We start from the raw sequence: 5,406 nt of genomic DNA on the forward strand, positions 1-5,406 counted from the left end.
GCATTGACAACAGCACCACTCTGTAATTTCCACTTCTGGCAGAGAGACCTTAATGCTCTGTAATCTCCTGTGTGATCTCTCTCTCTCTCTCTCTAGTGCACTACTCCAGGCCCTGGACTGCACACAGTGACCATCTCAGATGATTGTAGTCAGCAGGTTTAAAAGGAATTCAGACATGATTTTTTTTAAAGCACTATGCCCAGTAGGACTGCATTACATGAAGCTCATTCCACTAGACAGGATGAACGGTGTTATAAACCGGGTCATTCCACTAGACAGGATGAACGGTGTCATAAACCGGGTCATTCCACTAGACAGGATGAACGGTGTTATAAGCCGGGTCATTCCACTAGACAGGATGAACGGTGTTATAAGCCGGGTCATTCCACTAGACAGGATGAACGGTGTTATAAACCGGGTCATTCCACTAGACAGGATGAACGGTGTTATAAACCGGGTCATTCCACTAGACAGGATGAACAGTGTTATAAACCGGGTCATTCCACTAGACAGGATGAACGGTGTTATAAACCGGGTCATTCCACTAGACAGGATGAACAGTGTTATAAACCGGGTCATTCCACTAGACAGGATGAACGGTGTTATAAACCGGGTCATTCCACTAGACAGGATGAACGGTGTTATAAGCCGGGTCATTCCACTAGACAGGATGAACGGTGTTATAAACCGGGTCCTTCCACTAGACAGGATGAACGGTGTTATAAACCGGGTCATTCCACTAGACAGGATGAACAGTATTATAAACCGGGTCATTCCACTAGACAGGATGAACGGTGTTATAAACCGGGTCATTCCACTAGACAGGATGAACAGTGTTATAAACCGGGTCATTCCACTAGACAGGATGAACGGTGTTATAAACCGGGTCATTCCACTAGACAGGATGAACGGTGTTATAAGCCGGGTCATTCCACTAGACAGGATGAACGGTGTTATAAACCGGGTCATTCCACTAGACAGGATGAACGGTGATATAAGCCGGGTCATTCCACTAGACAGGATGAACGGTGTTATAAACCGGGTCATTCCACTAGACAGGATGAACGGTGTTATAAACCGGGTCATTCCACTAGACAGGATGAACAGTGTTATAAACCGGGTCATTCCACTAGACAGGATGAACGGCGTTATAAACCGGGTCATTCCACTAGACAGGATGAACGGCGTTATAAACCGGGTCATTCCACTAGACAGGATGAACGGTGTTATAAACCGGGTCATTCCACTAGACAGGATGAACGGTGTCATAAACCGGGTCATTCCACTAGACAGGATGAACGGTGTCATAAACCGGGTCATTCCACTAGACAGGATGAACGGTGTTATAAGCCGGGTCATTCCACTAGACAGGATGAACGGTGTTATAAGCCGGGTCATTCCACTAGACAGGATGAACGGTGTTATAAACCGGGTCATTCCACTAGACAGGATGAACGGTGTTATAAACCGGGTCATTCCACTAGACAGGATGAACAGTGTTATAAGCCGGGTCATTCCACTAGACAGGATGAACGGTGTTATAAACCGGGTCATTCCACTAGACAGGATGAACGGTGTTATAAGCCGGGTCATTCCACTAGACAGGATGAATGGTGTTATAAGCCGGGTCATTCCACTAGACAGGATGAACGGTGTTATAAGCCGGGTCATTCCACTAGACAGGATGAACGGTGCTATAAACCGGGTCATTCCACTAGACAGGATGAACAGTGTTATAAACCGGGTCATTCCACTAGACAGGATGAACAGTGTTATAAGCCGGGTCATTCCACTAGACAGGATGAACAGTGTTATAAACCGGGTCATTCCACTAGACAGGATGAACAGTGTTATAAACCGGGTCATTCCACTAGACAGGATGAACGGTGCTATAAACCGGGTCATTCCACTAGACAGGATGAACTATGACAGACAGGTATTATATGATTGAGGCCTGTGCTACTCAGAGTTGTGTAATTTCGAGTTAGGCGTTTGATTTTTACTTTCAGTTATTGTCCAGTTTATGTTCCCATAGTGCTCTAGTAAAAAAGTAGTGTACTGTATAAAGAATAGGGTGTTCGAATCCCCGAGCTGACAAGTTACAAATCTGTCGTTCTGCCCCTGAACAAGGCAGTTAAACCCACTGTTCCTAAGCCGTCATTGAAAATAAGAATTTGTTCTTAACTGACTTGCCTAGTTAAATAAAGGTAAAATAAAAATAAAAAATGTAAATTATGGACATACTCCTAATCTGTTCCTCACTGATACCTCCTCCTCCTGAACCCTGTCTGGTCCATTCACTATAGTAGGCTGGTCTACTACAAACCATCTGCCTGCGTCCCAAATGGCACCCTATTCCCTAATACAGTGCACTACTTTTAACCAGGATCCTATTCCTTTTACAGTGCACTATATAGGGAATAGGGTGCCAGCCCTGGTCGAAAGTAGTGCACTAAATAGGGAATAGGGTGCCAGCCCTGGTCGAAAGTAGTGCACTAAATAGGGAATAGGGTGCCAGCCCTGGTCGAAAGTAGTGCACTAAATAGGGAATAGGGTGCCAGCCCTGGTCGAAAGTAGCGCACTACATAGGGAATAGGGTGCCAGCCCTGGTCGAAAGTAGTGCACTAAATAGGGAATAGGGTGCCAGCCCTGGTCGAAAGTAGTGCACTAAATAGGGAATAGGGTGCCATCTGAGGCACACGGCCTTCTCTGTGGCCACAGTTTCCTCATCTGAATTTGTCGTTTCACAGAGTTCCTCTGAAAGGTGAAACTGACGTTTTTTTAATAAGTAAACAAGTCAGGAAGCCTCCTTTCGGCCCAGTGTTTAGAGCCAACTACCGGTTCAGGGACCCTGCAGTTTGCCATCAGCGTTCCTCTCAGGTGAGCTCAGGGGCAGAGGGTGAGACCGAAGGGTGTAGAGACAGCCTACATCAGAATGACACACTATTCCCTATATAGTGCAGTACTTTTATGGCAGCCTATTCCCTATTTTCGTGCACTACTTTTGACCAGATCTCAGGGCTCTGGTCAAAAGCAGTGCACTGAATTAGAGAATAGGCTGCCAGTTGAGACGTCATCGGAGACAGGCGCACGTCAGCGCCCCCTCAGGAAGCACTGCGCTCAGATCTTTCATTCGGCTTTCCCGATGTTTTGTCCCTATTCCAAACAACCAATGAGACCTGGTTTCGTTATGATTAATTAGCATTGAAATGACCCCCTTTTACTAGTGTTCGGGGTATTTCTGAGCTGGTACTCGAGGTTCATACAGTATGCCATCTATAATCTCTGTAATAATTGTAATGATAAAAAGGGTAGTTATGCTACTTTTTTATTATTACATACATTATATTTTACATTTTTAAAGTGCATTCACAGATAGTAACTACTACACAGAACAGCAGAATACTTATAGAGATTAAAGGACAGTTGAACTAGCAGGAACAGTGGAAAGTGTGTCAAGAGATTAAAATAAATTAGACATCTTTCATTTATTGGCAGGTCAGTAAAAGAGTCTATAACATATCAAAGAGAAAGTCCGTAGCGACGTCATCATAGCAACGTCAACGTCCATAGCAACGTCTTCCTCTTCACTTTACCCTATTACAGCTAGATGGCCATAGCCTGTAAAGAGAGACAACAGTGCCACCTTGTGTTCACTGTTATGCGTTGCACATCCTGAATCCACAGATAGGGGCTGGGTCTCACTAGCGTGAAGTGACTCCCTTGTGTTCTCTCCTTCATCTCAGCTGAAGGGGACCAGACCTGAAAGGTCAAATATCACACTCCTTTTTAACTGTTCAGGTCGTTCAGGTCTTTCAGGTCTTTCAGGTCGTTCAGAGCGGTGCAGGAAACAGGAGACGAGGAGATGAGGGTGCGTGAGAACGACCATATGCTATGATGTCACAAGACAACCTTAACTAAACCTGTCTGTCCAAGGTAACGCCTGCAGCAGCTGTATGACTGTAGCGTACTGTAAAGACAACAGCAGCTGTATGACTGTAGCGTACTGTAAAGACAACAGCAGCTGTATGACTGTAGCGTACTGTAAAGACAACAGCAGCTGTATGACTGTAGCGTACTGTAAAGACAACAGCAGCTGTATGACTGTAGCGTACTGTAAAGACAACAGCAGCTGTATGGCTGCAGCATACTGTAAAGACAACAGCAGCTGTATGACTGTAGCGTACTGTAAAGACAACAGCAGCTGTATGACTGTAGCGTACTGTAAAGACAACAGCAGCTGTATGACGGTAGCGTACTGTAAAGACAACAGCAGCTGTATGGCTGCAGCGTACTGTAAAGACAACAGCAGCTGTATGACTGGAGCGTACTGTAAAGACAACAGCAGCTGTATGACTGCAGCATACTGTAAAGACAACAGCAGCTGTATGACTGTAGCGTACTGTAAAGACAACAGCAGCTGTATGACTGTAGCGTACTGTAAAGACAACAGCAGCTGTATGGCTGCAGCATACTGTAAAGACAACAGCAGCTGTATGACTGTAGCGTACTGTAAAGACAACAGCAGCTGTATGACTGTAGCGTACTGTAAAGACAACAGCAGCTGTATGACTGTAGCGTACTGTAAAGACAACAGCAGCTGTATGGCTGCAGCGTACTGTAAAGACAACAGCAGCTGTATGACTGGAGCATACTGTAAAGACAACAGCAGCTGTATGGCTGCAGCATACTGTAAAGACAACAGCAGCTGTATGACTGTAGCATACTGTAAAGACAACAGCAGCTGTATGACTGCAGCGTACTGTAAAGACAACAGCAGCTGTATGACTGTAGCGTACTGTAAAGACAACAGCAGCTGTATGACTGTAGCGTACTGTAAAGACAACAGCAGCTGTATGACTGTAGCGTACTGTAAAGACAACAGCAGCTGTATGGCTGCAGCATACTGTAAAGACAACAGCAGCTGTATGACTGTAGCGTACTGTAAAGACAACAGCAGCTGTATGGCTGCAGCATACTGTAAAGACAACAGCAGCTGTATGACTGTAGCGTACTGTAAAGACAACAGCAGCTGTATGACTGTAGCGTACTGTAAAGACAACAGCAGCTGTATGACGGTAGCGTACTGTAAAGACAACAGCAGCTGTATGACTGTAGCGTACTGTAAAGACAACAGCAGCTGTATGACTGTAGCGTACTGTAAAGACAACAGCAGCTGTATGACTGGAGCATACTGTAAAGACAACAGCAGCTGTATGACTGTAGCGTACTGTAAAGACAACAGCAGCTGTATGACTGGAGCATACTGTAAAGACAACAGCAGCTGTATGACTGTAGCGTACTGTAAAGACAACAGCAGCTGTATGACTGTAGCGTACTGTAAAGACAACAGCAGCTGTATGACTGCAGCGTACTGTAAAGACAACAGCAGCTGTATGACTGTAG

Source organism: Salvelinus namaycush, chromosome 33, assembly GCF_016432855.1.
Source record: "Salvelinus namaycush isolate Seneca chromosome 33, SaNama_1.0, whole genome shotgun sequence".
NCBI classification, from domain to species: Eukaryota; Metazoa; Chordata; class Actinopteri; order Salmoniformes; family Salmonidae; genus Salvelinus; species Salvelinus namaycush.